This window comes from Rhamphochromis longiceps, linkage group LG16, assembly GCF_057381845.1.
Source record: "Rhamphochromis longiceps isolate RC_006_pf linkage group LG16, R_longiceps_female_GT1.1, whole genome shotgun sequence".
NCBI lineage: Eukaryota > Metazoa > Chordata > Actinopteri > Cichliformes > Cichlidae > Rhamphochromis > Rhamphochromis longiceps.
Genome location: NC_140572.1, coordinates 32,067,619 through 32,084,574, shown reverse-complemented (window position 1 = coordinate 32,084,574; position 16,956 = coordinate 32,067,619).

The window sequence follows — 16,956 nt, the reverse complement described above, 5'->3', positions numbered from 1 at the left end:
GCTCTGTGGACAACGCTGCTTCAAATGTGGGGATTCCTTCATTAAATCTCTGCAGGATAAATACAGCTGTTCGCCTGTCACTGCCTTTCCTAAAGATGACAATCCATCATAGCAGTAAACACAGTTTGTTTGTGTTGTTATTGATTATTAGGTGGAGATTTGTGGGGAAACAGAGATGCTGTCTGTTCAAATGTACAACTCTGAAGTTGTGCATAATAATAAATAATAATAAATTAATAACAGTCACGTTATTTTTTGGACTTTCTGTGTTTTTCTTAGTCTATTATGGTCACATTAGTACGAGTGGAAGGTGATGCATACACTGTATATAAATGATGGACAAAGAACTTGCCATTGGTTTGCAAACTCGGGCTGTAAACATTGTGTTTCTTTCTTTTATGGCATTGGTCTAAAGGTTTTCTGTAAAAACATTTGAAGGAAAAATTCCTAAAGAACCTATTTAAATATTTTTTTACAGAACCAGTCAGTTTCACATAGAACCTGTCTAGATATTTGTTCTTTAAATATGCCTTTTTAGTGATTTTAATGTTATTTGAAATACTTGAACAATAGTTTATTCTAAAAAAAATAGTTTAGGCTACCTTAGGAGCTTCTTTAAGGAAACAGTTCTTTAAATTGGTTCTTTAAAAGAGCTGTGCAAACAAGGTTTTATGTGGGAAAAATGGTTTTGTTATTGAAACAGTTAAAAGAACCACATTTGGTTCTGGATAGAACCTCAAGATACCCCTGATGACCTTATTTGATAGATATAGAACTATTTATTCTAAAAGTCCTAAAGAAACATTTTTACCAACACGTTCTCATTCTGAAAGCGTAACATTTTACGCTAGGTGACAAATATAAAATAACGCTTTCGGCCACCCAACACGTCCCTATATTACGAGTTTGGAATGAATCTACACATGTACGTTTATTTTACTGAAATTGTTTTGGAAAACACTATCTAACCCGATTAACGTGGTGGTTAAGAGTAGGGATAAGGCTATGGTTAGGGCTGGAATATACGGCTGGAACGTGTGTTACTGCAGGAGCGTCTATTCGATTTCATCCACAATCTGGTGTGTAGCATAGGAACGTGGAAGGTCACCTTTCGTGTTCCCATGGAACACCTCGGGACATGACAAATCGTCGGTATGTTAACCGTCGAGAGTGAGAACAGACTGTTTTTACAGGAGTCTTTATTGAACTAGTTTGGTTCATACAGGACTTTCCTGAACAGGCTGTGGAAGAAAAGAGTTCTTCCACAGCATCCATGTGTAAAAGGTTCCTATTGGGGCCTTTATTTTCCTGTGTGTACAGCTAAAAGGCTGGTCATGAAGGAAACAGGCATGGTGGGCAGTGCCAGCTGGTTGAGGGATTATTCATGTTCACTGGGGTGCTGGATCTATAACACCTCACAGCCTAAATCACTGCCGCCTCCTGTTGTGGCAGAACATGGTATATTTAGCTTCTCTTCGTCATGAGGAAGAGTGAAACTCAGCTGAGAGACTTCCATCCACTGTAAGTATGACAGTAGCAGATGGTAGTATGACCCCTACAGAGATGGTGGTCACCCCTCCAGTGACCACCCTTGGTGGTCAGAAATCACTACTGAACACAGTTAGCTACCTGAAAAAGAAACATCATAAACACTGAAGCTCTGCAGACACACCTGATTCGCCAGTGGATTAGTTAAAGGTGATCTAGATATATCAGGTGACACGTTATGGTTCAGTGAGGGGTGGTAAGGCTGTGGGCGTTATGTCAGGTTGTCCTCTCTGAATATGTATGATCCCGTGGCCAGATGGCTCTATCCAACTGCAGGGGCTTCAGAGCTGTGGGGTGTGACGACAGTGCATGTTCCTCATGATGTATAATGCTAATAAAATGATGTGGAAGATGTGTGACATCTCCACTGCATTGCTAATTAGGCTTTGATGTTTTAGCATTTCGCAGTACTGGCCTGTGTGAACATGACATCAGTTATTGTGCTTAGTCATCTTTTTAAATACGCTTTTCTTTGCCAGGGCTCTAAATGAGCTGCAGATATAATAATAAAAAAAAATCAGCACCATTCATTCATGACATATCAGCTCAAATAAGTTTTAACTTTGCTCATAATCTTATAGTTTACTGGGACTAATGTAATGCTGTTTTCAGATCAACTTGTATGTTAGCCATAAAAGCTAGTCTAATATTTTTCACAGTAAATTAAAATTTGGTAATTAGATATGACTGATGGTAATAAGCTTTAGCATATTTAAGGTAAATTTTAGTGGTGGTAACTACAACCGGTTATGTAATAGCTTGAGTTATATGTTTAGTTAGGTCACTCAAAGTTGTTACACAACATTTAAGTTAGCTTATCAGGAAATCGTAAAAGAGAAAAGGTTCTTATCTAGCTAAAAATGTTGTTTTATCATATCTAATGCAGTGTTACTAGCATGCTAGTAGTGGATTAATAGACCATAGCTAACTGAACCGCCCCTTTGTTTTCATTATTCAGGTTATACTTGATTAACTTTAGCTTAAATTTTAGTCAGTGTAGGTTAAACCAGCTTTCTGCTAACTAACATCAGTGTAAATATGACTTTAGTTACAATTAGCCTTTTGCTAATTTAGCCAACACTTGAAACATAAGTTATAACATCCATATTTTCCTCCATCTGCTAACAGGTAGCCCCCCTGTAAAACAAATGTCTAGCATAACATTTTTATAGCATCATGAAGGCTATCATTTGGATCAAAGTGATTAATATACAAACAGTTAACCAAATATATTGTGTCCTCTATTGTTTGTAGTTTCTGTGTCTTAATTTATCTGTATATCTCATACCTGTTCATAGACATCATTTCAAATTATTAAAGAGGAGTTCATTTATTATATTTATGTGCTAAACAAGTCAAGTCCATTTTCTCACCAAACTTTCATCAGCTGGGTCAGTGGTTTTTGTGATAAACTTGTGCTGCGTGGTAATACCTTTTAGCGTGGTTTTTCCGCGTGCAGGTTTTTTTTTTTAACACAAGCTGTGATGGCTGCTTTTGTCTCTTAAGCTCAAATGAAAGCAGAGGTCTTACAACTCCTCCTCCTCACTGACTGATTTTCCTGTCATCTGGTGTTTTCGAGGTTCATTTTAGACTAATGTTATAATAGCAGTAAATGTGAACGCACTGCAGAAAATACAGGGAGTATATTGTTCGAGAAGAAGCCTGCAGGGGCGTCGTGAACAGGTTTTATTACCAGGCAGCACCTTTAAAGTGTTAATGAGAGAGAGCTTGTTAACTCTTGATTTACCCCAGGTCGGGGCAGATATGTTCTGTCTCCTGGAGGCTGTGGGTGGCACGCATTCCCCAGAGGCCGAGCAGCTAACCTGGGACAGGAAAGTGGCCGAAGGGTCAGCGATAGGTCACATACCCTGCCATGCAACACGGATACTGACAAGCCGAGTTTAAAAAGGCATAACAGGTCTGAACGCACAAAGCCAGCAGCTGAAGTTTTGTTCTGTGTTGTAGAACTTTGTGAGGACTTCCTGATTGTAAAGGATGGCACTGCAGGGAAATGAAAGACAGAGACAGCTGTCCAATGCCTGGCATGCTGTTCCCACCTATCAGGAGGCTACCTCGGGTCACGGAGGAAACAGAGAGACGACAGTCACACAGTCCAGATGGTGAAAGTGTATTTACAGTAGCACTGCCTGGCATCCAGAGCGCCTGGAGACTCTCAGCCAGCTAATTAGATAACTTACAGTTTGTGTTTGCCAAGAGTGTTCAACGAAAGGAGCCAAATGTGCATTTTTGATCAAGGGCATGTAGTTAGTGTATATTTGATTAAGTTTTAAAGTGATAAATGGCCATATTTGCTGCAGGGAACGCTGGTATTTTTCAACATTATGCCGGTGCAGAGGAAGGATAATTGCAGGGCTGTCAGTGAGCTTGTGCACCTCTATCTGTGCATGGCGTATGGGTCACTTCTGCTGCATTCAATGGTATTTAATCCTCTACATATGTGTATAAAGGTATATACAGTTTAACACTGCAGGTCAAAATCATTAGACCATGCTGTCCTCAGATGAGCCACTGTGACCTCCCCCCCAAAAATAACCTCTTGTATTTGCTGTTGTGCTTTTAAATGGACTACTTGGCATCATTTATTTGGCATGACAGTGCTAAAAACCTCTGCCTCGCCCACATTTCATCAGGTGTCATGAGGCCACTGGGCACGCCCCAATCAGCAGCTTAAAAAGCCGGAGTCACGGCGCTCATCCCGCTCCATACAGCCGTCAGTCACAGCAGAAAGAAAAGGCCCAAAGGAGCGACCCGACGTGGCTGTGAGGTCTTCGGGGAATGCTGACTAATCAAATTCCAACACCAAGAGGATACTAAATGAGTCAGGGGACGTCTGAGGGAGGCGAGGGAAAGAAATGATGAGTGCCAAGTGGGAGTGAAAGAGAAAAGGGCTGTGAAATGCACAAGAATTGATTAGTCACTGCCTTCAGATCTCTGGGGACTCAAACTCCTTTCTGCAGGAAGTGTGTCAGGATTGAGCTTTCACTGACTCACACGCCTCAAAAACCTCCTCAGACTGTCAGTGTTACAGACTTTATCAGAGCCTTTTTGTAACAGAGCAGAAACAGATGTTATCCATGCATCCATCCATCCTCTACCACTTATCTGATCAAGAGGCAGCCATGTAGGAAAGAGTGTCCTCCCTCACCTCCTCCAACTCCTCTGATGAGACACTTAGATATTCCCAAACCACCTGAGACATCACCTTTCCAGACTGGACATTCCTGAAGCACCTGGTTGGATACTGAAGCATCCCACCTAGTTCCTTTCATTGTGGAGGAGTAGCAGCTCTCCTCTCTAAGGCTGGGCCCAGACATCTTTTATTTTATCTTTTTCAGGAAATCTGTGACCTCCTTCGTTTTGGTCACCACCCAAAGCTCGAGGACACAGGTGAGGGTGGGAACACAGATCATCTTTAACATAATCTCCTGTTTCACTCTCAAACTTAAACTCCTTCACTGATGCAGAAACTCCTCCCTGTTCTGGATGAAACCCACAGCTTCAGATTTGGAGGTGCTGAATGAATGAAGCCAACAAGACTGGAACATCCATGAAAAGCAAAGAGTAAACTAGCAAACATGATACCCACTTTTTGTGCAACTGGAACTTCCCACAACAGGCCAGATATATCCATGCTCCCCCTACAGGGCATCCTGAGAGGTGCACCTAAATGACTTCAAGTCTTCAAGCACAGGCAAACACACCCTCAAGTATCCTGCTGAGGGTGGCATAACTCTTGTTCTAAAGGTGGATGTTCACATTAAACATTACTAAAGCTGTTTCCAATAATGTGGTCAGTATTTGTATAAGCTCAAAGCTTGGGCTTCAGACTGCTCTGAACACTTAGTTTCACAAAGTTTTTTCTACTCTTTGATCTGTGTGATGTCATAGAGAAGGATTATGCCTATACCTTCTCTTTGTGAGAAGTAGCTAATCACGAGAAAGTTGGTTTAAAGGTGGAAGAAGGCTGATAAACTTCCTTGTTTCAGATAGAGGTTGAACTGAAGACTGAGAACTAAACTAAAGAAGGATTATTTTGAACTGTGAATCATGCAAAGCTGCTGAAGTAGAGTCCAAAAATAAAACACAGAGCTGGAAAATGAACAGAATAGATCTGCTATTCAGGATGTTTAAGTTCAGCTGATATCTGCTGAAGGAGAACTTTTCAAACTCTGGGGGAAAAACATCAAGTTAAACATTGGGAGCGTTTTCATTGGCCCTGGGAGTGAGTTTTCCAACGCACCTGTCCCTCAAGGCTTTTATACGAGAGTGCACATGCACATCTTTGAAGCTTGGCAAACACCTGAATTAATTTACTGTCCTGAACATCAGCGTCTTTGGCTAACAGCTCTCCAGAGCACGGCTTTTACAGAGCTTCACTTTCCTGCCCTTTTCCACAGGAGCAGGTAAGCCTGCAGGGCTCAGAGGTTTGTCTTCGGAGGTGAGGGGGCCGCCCGAGTTTAGTTGCGCCCTGGAGAGGGAGCGAGTGTTTCAGCAGAGAGTCTGACAGCAGAGGCCTTCTCATGCAGGAGCAGCGAGCTCCATATTGAATATGAATCAGGGCGGGGGGCGTGCAGCCCCATTGTGTGGATAAGTGAATAGATTGTCTTTCATGTCCTAAAGTCTGCAGCCCTCTGGTTCTGCTGCTATCAGCCTGCTGATCTCAGAAAATGAAAATGCTTTTTTCTACCTGTCACTGATATGATAATTACAGATCTGTGCGAGCAAAGGCTTCCTGCTGCATCTCTGATGTGCAGCTTTATGCTTACAGGTACATGAAGACGCCTATCTGCACGTTTATTTACGGCTTTAAACTTTTTACTCGATTTCTTTTGCTTTATTTTACTTGCCTTTAGCTGTTTTTAGAATGCATAATTATTTAGAGGTGCAGGTGTGATCAGCTCTTTCACAGGTGTGCATAAAAACATTAGAGGAGAGACAAAAAAAGAATGAAGGAAAACGCTGCCATTGTTGTTCGCAGCGTGCTGGACACCGCTGACGGTGGGAAAAGTGACCCGGACGCTCCGGCTGGGTTTGATTAGAGCCACCATGGAGCGGTGACGGGACTGCTCGCTGGCTGTGGAAGCTTTCGGAAGCTACCATTTGGACCGGACTGTGCCGTGCTCTGATTGTTTCCCGGATTTGCTTTTTATTGTGTTCTAGTGTCTGTTGGACTATTTAGCCATGTTTTTGTCCTTCCCATGATTTTATTGCTTAGTTTAAACAACTTAATTCCCTGTAGTTTAAAATATCCTTCCCCCACGAGCCTTAGTCAGATTTAATTCAGGTTAGACTTCCTGGTTTGTCTCTATGGCGTCGGTGACGTTGAAGGTAAATCAGGATGAACTTTTAACTCATCCCTTTTTCTCCGTTTGTCCCTGTCCTCCTGAGCCTGGAACTCATTACCCACTTTCCCTCTCCACACAGCAGGGTCCCAAACCTTTTATCAAATTAGTCCTTACTGTTTTTGTGACCTGCTGAGATTCCCATGTAAGTGGGGGTAGAAAAATGTGTGTGTGTGTGTGTGTGTGTGTGTGTGGTCAGTGATTTTCAATTGTTTTCCTGTGATTGTCTCAATGCAGGGCACTTGTATTGTATTGTTTTTCCACTATCTCCACCCATCTGGCACTTTAGACAGGTTAAAACAAACAGAGAAATCTGCTCTCAGGTCTTTTTATTTGTTCTTTCCTCCTACAAACTGGCATTTAAGGCTGATGTCTCTGTTTTATTAGAGGTCATGTCATGTCGACTGTTTCAACCTTTTTGAAGAAATTCGCTCCAAATATCGGAGCGTATATAAAAATAAAACCTTATTCCATGGAATATCTCCCAATAACTTACAAATACACCAGCACACAAAAGAGAAAATTAAAAATTCATGGATGGAAACCCAAAGCGATCGCTTTAAAAACCAGAAGAACAATCAATCAATCGATGAGAGACAGGCATGACTAACATGAGAAGATTAATCATCTTCTATTGGCAGCAGTTAATACCAAAGTCTGCTTTCAAATCTCAGTCAATAAGCCTCATTAAGGTTCATCATCTGCAAGATGTAAAAATATACCCCTAAACATGGCTGTCTTGTTATCAAGGTGATGTGTCTTTTCCCCAAACACAAACTTCCGCAGTGGTGAAGTGACCTGAAGCAGCTGATGATGAAGTGTGATTTTATCCACTGACTGCAACAATCCAGACACGGAGAGATGACGACATCACCTAAAGGTTCTGCGTAGCTACAAGCTGCCGGGTTTGAACCCAGAAGAAGCAGCTTTGTGTCCAGATTCAAGTTTGTACTCACTGGTTTGGTTTAGAGCCAAAAGATCATGGATTAAAAACAAAACACAACGGATGAGTCTGATTATTGCTGTAACGCACAGGGGTCGAAGGATGAATCAGTGTCGATGTTAATGCTAATTTTATTCATGTAGCAAATGTCATTGCATGTAAACTCAGTGTACTTACTAAAAAAGCTGAAAACATAAAAACTTTGTGGCTCTATAATGTATTAATTCAATAAAAACAACAAAACAAAGATATAAAGTAAACTAACACACAGAGTTATTAACTGTGAGTCTGAAAACCAGTGACTAAAATAAAAATAAATAAAATTACATCACAAAAAATAAAATGAATTACCGTAAGTCCCGACAGGATGTGAGTCTCCGTCTCAACAACCTTACACAGAATTTTTGCACTTTCTACTTTTTGAATGCATTACATCAGGTTTTGACTCCCAGGAGAAAGTAATTTGTTACTCGTTAAATTACTGCAAAAGTAATGTGATTACAGGCAGCTGCCACCCCTCCAGCCTCCTAATGCAGACTGTTAGGTCTCTGAAACTGGAACAATGGAGGACATCAGAGGCCACAGCCTCTGCCAGTGTGCATTACAGGTGGACATGTAAAACAGGCCGAGGTTGGTTTAATTAGCCTCAGTTGGCTCCAGCAGGTCCACAGATCCCTGCCATGTCTACCAGCAGCTAGTTTTTCCTCCTGTTCGTTTAAAAGACACTGTTTTGGTTTATGCCAAATCCAAACTTTTTAAAAAATAAAACAAGTGGAGGTGAAATTGCTCCTTTGGCAGCGCTCCGCTTGGATTTGTCGGATCATTTGTCTGAGTATCTCTTACACCTCTGGAAAATGTGAAGGGGCCGCAGATAGGTGTTAAACTATCCACCAGACAAATGGGTTTGGGACTCAGATCCACACTGAGGTCGACCCGGAGATGGTGGGGCGTCCTCAACAAGTTAACCCGGCTGTGAAGAGGCTTTCTCCTCCAGACAAGGCGTCCATACATGCAGGCGGGGCCTCCTGCTGCTCGCAGAGGGCCCGGCAGGAGAGCTCGGGGAGGCTACTGTTTCTGCCACTGTCAGTGAGATGGATGAGGGGGGAAACACAGGAAGAGGGAGAGGCTGTGACATCTTAGCCTGCTTTTGACACCTGAACACATCACACACACACACACACACACACACACACACACACACACACACACACACACACACACACACACACACACACACACACACACACACACAGTGAACATATGCTGCCCCCAACATTTAAAACACACATGCAGAAGGAATCAGATTTGAGCTGATGATGATGATTGAATTAGGTGTGTCACCCCCTCGCCGGGGAGCGCACACGTGTGCGGTACAAAGGTTTGAATTCTGCACAAAGGAGCAAAAGGACGACTCCATACTGAGCCAGAGGCAGGCGAATGATGGATATGATGGATCAATCACCCTCGCTGTTTAATCAGGACATCAGTCACCCAACTCGAAGGCAGGAGGGGAGGAGGGGAGCTGCAGGCTCTTTATAACCACATTTAACCCCCGAACGAGGAGGCCGTAAATCTAAACAAGCAGAGAGAAGTCCTGTTAAATCCCAGGAAGAGGCGACAAAGAGAGAAAGCAGGAGGTCAACAAGCTCAAAACTGATAACACAAAACATAGTCAGAGTTTGAAAACTATCAATCTGAGTGCAGAGATGACAGCAGGGATACTTTAAATCTGACTTTCTAAGAACAGTCTGGATCAGGAAATCACAGATCGAAGGACTGAATGCTGCCACACGGGGATTTCTTTTTTTATTAACACAAATTCAGAGTCGTCGTCTGAAACAGCATCTTAGATAAGATGAGATAACTTTATTTATTTCAGTTATCTTCTTAAGTATAATGGCTGATTAAATAGAATAATATATACCTCATTAAATAAGATACCGAATGACTTTAAATAATGTAAACAAGTACGCAAAAAGCAAGTGAACTAAAGCAATTCAGAATCTAAATACATCGTTTAAAAAGCTGTATGGAGTAAGGAGCTCATTAATTTAGAATTTAAATAAAACTCAATAAAAGTGAAAATATACATAAAATAGTAAAAATGTATTTTAACAAATTAAAAGTTGAAGGAAATAAAATGTTGTATATCAGTCAATCAAGTAAAATACTACAAAATGTGCTACACATAATAAAAACATAAAATATATTAAAATAAAATAAATTCAATCAAATAAGAAATATGAAAAAAAAAATTAATTCTAAAATGACATGTTTGTGTAACCTGTGGTGGATTACCCTGAAATATGTTAAAAGGACAGGTTCATCGATAAATGCATAATTTTTTTAAATGAAAAAACAAACAAATCAAACAGTTTGTACTTGACGAAAAGCTAAAATAATAATTTAAAAACTATAATTAATTGAAATTAGGTTTATTATTTATTGCTGCTGTCAGTGTGACCTTTGCAGAAACAACACAAAGGACTGAAGGATTAAATCCTCCCTTCACAAACCATCACTGAGCCACTTCAATATTTAATAAGAAGTAAACTCAAAATTCAACAGCAGAACATGCTGATGTTCAAATAAACGAATGAATGAATAAATAAATAAATACGCAGCAAACGCAGCTGTTTGATGATCGACCTGACAGCTCCTCTGCTTTCCTGTGGAGGTCATCTGATGTGTGGCCATCATCATCTCCACACCGGAAAGGAGGAAACTGCTCATTAGCTGAGATCAACAGCTGGCTTTTCAGCTGACAATGACTCGCTGCCTCTGCGGCGTGTTTCACAGCATCGTGGGCCGCAGCTCGGGGTCCATGTTTTCATGTAGAGTCATCAGCCCGTCACAGCAGCTGCAGAGCCAACAAGAGCGAACTGAACATTTCTTCAGTCGCCTTTTGGGGAGCACTAAAGTAGATGATCAGGCATGTCGCTGTTTTTGTGAAGCTTCCTATAAAATCTGATGCTCTCTGCAGAACAAGAAGCCATGCATGAGCTGTACTGCACAGCAACCTAGGGTATTTGTCAGATAAGTGCAGTAGAATTGCTCAAAAGGTTACAGTTTAGCTCTAACGTTTCTCTCTGGTGTGCTCAAGAAGCTCTGCGGGCTCAAAAATGATAGCGTGAAGGTAAAATTTTGCATAAATAAAGTTACTGTTCTGAGAAGGTCGAGGGAGCTGTTGTCAGAGGGGATGACCTGTATGGAGCGTATGGAACGAGGGGTTAAACTCATCTATTCATGTGAGCCATTGTGAGCTTTGTGAGGGTGACAGAGCAGCGCCTTTTCACTCAAAGCAAACTCGACAAAGACGCCAAGAAGGCTGCATTAAAGGCATCAGACTAATCAAAACGGGCTCCTGTGAGTCAGTCCCGATGAGGTGATTCCTGAACAGCAGCCAGAAAATCCACTTTTGAGAGTTTTAAGCTGTTCCGGCTCTGCGAGCAGATAGAGATCTGAGATCTGATTGAACCGAGACGTTTTGCATTGAGAAGCAGCAAAGCGGCGAGCTACAGCCGCTCCTGAAAGATGACGAGGAGGAAACGGGTGCAGAAATATGAAAGCAGTTCTCAGGAAAAAGTCCTCTGAGTGACGATTGGGTGTTGAGTAAGACCTTGGCTCCTTCTCGAGCGCTCAAAAACCGGCGACTCGCAACGTAACTGTGACCCGAGCCTGCAGGAAGCGGCCATTGTTACAGCGGCGAGCGTGAGTGTGCGTTTGGCTGTGATGGATGTGTGTCTCTTCCTGTTTGTAGTTTCTCAGGAGCGCACTTTCTTCCCATGCTGCGAGCACACACTCTGCAGCCGTGCTTTCTGAAAGAGAGGAGGGAGATGAAAGAGGCGCAGGAGTAAATCTCATCCCCTCGGACACCAAACACATACTCGGGAGGCCTGGGAAGTCTTTTAAGTCCAGTCCTTTTTCCCTCGCACGCTGCAGCTCATGTTCCTGTCAATCTTCTCGCCCTCGTCAGTTGAGCAAACACGGCCCTACCTCTCTGCATTCGCTCGCAGTTTTTAATTTCACCTGATAATTGCCCCCAACCTTCAGGAAGTGAAGCAGACACTCGTCTCAGATGAAGAACCCGACCCCTGACCTCAGAGTCACAGTCACCTGTCCCTCCTTAAGAAAGATGATCCCAGGCGCTGTCCACCGCCAGTACAGCCGCCGCTGCCATCTATACGCGGCGGTGACAGGAGGGGTCATCTCTGAAGCTCCTCTAACACTTAATTATATCTCCTCAGAGGAAGGAGACAAGCAAACCGTCAGAGGGAGGACATCGGGCATATGGCAGTCGAAGGGAATGGAGAGCTCTTTTCAGGGCTTCTGAGTCTGAATGGAGCCGAACGTTTGTGAGAAATGGTCAGTCAGACCACGGACATCTGGTCAGTGGCTATATGGAGGCTTTCAGGGCGACTTGGACGTTATAAAGTACTTTTTGCAACATTTATCTGCAGAGTCTTCACCTCTACACCGTCCAGCAGGTCACCGGAGACCCATCTAGGGTCAGAGTTGGGCCTGATTCTCTTTGTATGAAACTTTTGGATGTATGGATGGGTGGATTATCAGTAAAAGCTGTTTCAAGCTTGTTTAAATAGGCAAAAATTATAGAAAAAATAGGCCTAAAAGGTTAAGTTTAACCAAACAAATCTGTAATACTGGAAACCTGAAGCTCTTATAAGTTGGTAGTTTCATGAATATCATAAGAGAAGATTTCTAATTTTCACCTTTGGCCCCAAAATAGCCCACATCTGATATTTTCTTGGTCTCCATTGGGCCTTGGCTTACAGGGTTCCCTTTACACCTGGCCCACACAACATCTGTTAGTATTGTAACTGAGCCATAAGTGCCAAAGTAGCCCCGATCTGGTCTAATGTGGCTGCTCTCTGGAAATCCTGTTTTAGCTCAGTGGACTCACTTTATTTAGCTTGTTTTTGGTCCATTTAGTGCATCTGGTCTGTGTAGACCCACAATCAGCCTGGCACATGTGGGTTCACCTTATTAAGATCAACGGCTTCCACGTTTTAGCACCTATCCGCCACAGTGAGATGACACAAAGAGGGATCAATACTCAGCCAGAAAGAGTCTGCTTTGGCTTGCATTGGTTCACCTTTAATGTACTTCATTGTGGATTGCTTGAATGTTTGGTGTAGATTTTGCAGATTAATTTTGGTCACATTTGACCTGGATTGACAGTGTTCACCTTATATGAGTTAAATGTCCGGTGTGCTGTGATATTTAGGCCACATCCTGCCCACATGACATTTTCCACTGTTGTATTTTGTTGTTACAAAAGCAGGTGTTTTCTCGGATATCGTATTTTTGCACAAATAACATGAAAAACTATTAATAATCTGATCGTTCCATCCAACTTAAATCCTAAAAAAAACATTTTTTTTCCAAGAGAAAATGAAAAAGTAATGACTAAAACTGTGAAGCAAATCACAAACTGCACGGTTCAGATAGAAAAAAACTTCCTGCTGTTCTTTATTAAGCGATCATCACGTCGGTGCTGTTGTTTATTTGCTGTCTTCCTCTTTCAGGCTTCTCGTTATAGTTTAATCTGGTGTGAGTCACGCCTCCTAACGTGGACATTTTCACAGTCTGAGAATGAAAAATCTAAAAGTAAGTCTGGGAAATGATGGTTTTACTCACTGCTGTGAGACTGTGTTAGAATGGCAGGAAATTAAGCTGAAGGTAAATTTTTGTAGCGTGTTTGTTGCCTAAAGCCAGTCAAAGGTGGGCGTATAAAAAGAAAAATCCAGTCAGTGGGAATCAGGTGGACCAGAGAGGACTTACAATACAACACCGCCAACATTTAACCCAAAAGAAAACGGCTCTAATGAGTGAGTAACGATTGTTTCCTGGTATCACTGCTCAGTCCTCCCTCCTCAGTTCCTTCCCTTTCCTACAACCTCCACCTCCACCATCCTCCCCTTTTGTCTCCTTCTGCTCCTCACCTCTCCCATACCCAGCCCGAGGAGAAAGAGCTGCTCTCATTCAGGCCTTTCAGGCTCCCCTCCTCCTCCTCCTCATCCTCAATAGCTCTTTATGCTGGGACCCCTGGGCCATCAACATGACAATGTGACAATGTGGCGGGGCTTTTTAAAAGAGATCCTGTGTTTGTTAAGTGTTTCTGCCCCTGAAGAGCCACCACGGGGCAGGAGAGGGGAGCTGTGAAAGCAGATCACATGATGTGAAAGGACGGACTTTTTGATTAACTTGAGCCGAGCAGGCCGGGGAGGTTTTCTGATTTCCCGGATCAATGCTGAATTTATTTTAAAGAAACTCTTCAATCTGTACATTAAACAGGTCTGACACAGAACGGCTCACACTGGAAATTATTTGAAGGACATTTCATGTTAAATCCGCCAAATTAGAGGAATCATCCCACCATTTCAGAGACACGGTCTAAATGAGCTCATATTTTTTAAAGTAACTTTGCCAACATATATGAAGATGTCATGACTCACAGCCCTATGAATTCAGGAGACATCCACATTAAACTTTCTGGGCTAAAAAACACGTTTAAACTCTGCTAAAACTGAAACCAAAACAGTTTTATATCCACTCCAAGAGTCACAATATAATTTTTTTTCTATACTCAGCTTTGAGCATCAGTGTTGCTGAGGTTCATCTCAACACATGAATATCAATGGGATCAGCAGAGGTTTCCCCCCTGAAGCAACAGCATGCGCCATCTTTGAAAGCACTGTTTCCACTCATGCATGTAAACAGGAAGGGTTGTAATCAGGGGTTAACGTGGGATTTGCAGTACAGCGTGGGGGAAATGAATAAACTTAGAAATAAGTCAGATAATTTCAGTTGTTTTCTTTGTGGACGGGCTGTGATCAGCTTACCTGTGCTGTTGTTCTCTGTGGATTCATCCAACTACATTGAAAGTATACAGTACAAGCAGATGTCATGTGATTCATCACAGCTGCTTTCTAACCTCTATAAATGTGGAAAGAGCATCACTGGTTAAAATTCAAAGTGATGACAGTTGACCTTATATAATAATGATGATGATGGTGATGATAACAACATAGCTTGTACATGGTACCATTTACCTATTACAAACCACCCAGTTTAATTCTCACATAATCTTTGAATAACATTCAATTATCAGCTTTTAATTTATCAAAGACTTTTCTCAGTATGAAGTAACCGGTGACATCTTCACATCCTTAGTTTTGTCTGATCAGTAGTCCAAAATCTAACAAGATTAACTGGCCTGTCATGTTATTTCCTGCTGTATTGTTGTCTGTTGCTGGTAGTTTGAGTTTGGGTTATTAAAACTGGACATCATCTATATAAATGAAGATGGATCTATCTAAATACATATTATAATGGAAGCAGGCACAAAAAAAGAGGATTAAGAATAGAGCCCTGAGGGACGCCACAGGACAAGAAAGCAGGTGAGTCAATGGTGCTTTCAGGTGTGAAACCCATTTTTTTACGTATCATTTTATTCCCATCGTGGTGTGATGGACACTGAAGCCCATTGTTGAGATTTTAGTTGCCCACTTCAGTGGATATTTTGCTCTTCAAAGGAGTTGGTGACATTCCTGTATCACATACACCTTTAAGCCTTGACTGACGTTATTATCTGTGACTTATCCAAACTGCTTCTCCTGAGATTACCTCTGAACTCTTTCAAAAGAGGATTAGAGAAACATTAAACCAACTCTATTGCTTCTTCTTCTACTTTCACCTCAAACCACCCAGAAGCAAAGCAGACAAACTGAGGCAAAGTCTTTCATTTACACATCCTCTGCTTCTCCTCCTCTCCCCCCGACCGGAGTCACACTGGAACTCCTTTCCTCTCCACCTCCATGAAGCATTTTCTATTATTCATCAAAAGGGGGCTTTAAGCACTTCTGCCTTTTCCAAGTGAAAAACAAGACATCTCTGGTGCTTTAATGCCAATTCCTCTCATCTGTGGGACAGAACGCCGCGGATCATTAAAATAAAAGTTAAAGAAAATCGATTATTTGGCTTCAAGCAGAGGCACGAGGAGCAGAGAGGGAGGGAGGAGATGCTGTTCCTGGACGGATCAACTGCGACTTGCCCTCAATTTGTGGCAGTAAAATCACCTCATTTCTGACTTTGCTTTAATTCAGAGGAAATTTGTATTTCTGAGGAAGTGCTCATACTCAATGTGACACCACAGGCTCACGGATGAATGCACAGCAGCTCAACACAAAGGCCCTTTTCCATCTGTGTGGGTATATAAGTGAGTCATCTGACAACTCAGTTCACAACAAGTAAAAGTGCTTTTGATGTGCAATCGAGGCAGCACGCAGTGTGACTCCCTGTGAACAAATTATTTCTTTCTACTAAAATTAGATGCCGCTGCAGGTAATTAGAAAAAACAAAAACAGAGAAAACCCTCTGAAGTAAGAACACTTTCATTTTGAGCTTGAGCGGTGTGACCTTTTTGAAGCTGGGCTGGTGAGTTATGTGTTTTTAAATATAGTAATGGCAGTTTATTTTGAGCGCAGCACTCCGGGGAGAGTTATCACAATGGCCTCATTTTGCCAGAGCGTGATGGCAAACGTTGCGTGCAGGATTGTGTCATTGTCAAGTTGGGTATTCCTTTTTCCTCCCTCGTTCTGTCTGTTATCTGATGTTCGTGTCTCTATATTTACAAGCTTGGATAAAAGCGTCATTTTCAGCTCTGATAGTGCATGAAAACAGCTTTTAAAAATGGACACGGCGACGTTAGAGATAGGTCAAACAGGGACAAAACTTCAAATCGCTGTCGAGCTCCTGCAGCAGAGCAACACGTCCAGTCAACTCTTTATAACTTTTACTGTTTAAACTTAATTTTTGTCAAAAATGAGATCACCTGCCAAGTTGGTCACATATGATGTGGTTTGGGATTTTGTGTCAACCCCATATTATAACAGTAGCTTCACAAAAGGTATTGAATGAAATTTAAATTTACTAACCTAATAGAGATTAAAGGCCCTGAATGACAGTGAGGTGGTAACATTTATGGAAAAAACCTCACATAACCACATGAAGAAAATAAACTGAGGAGAAATGAGTGAAAAGTGCCTGGGTTGGGAGTTCAGCTGGACTGGGTCTTTAAAG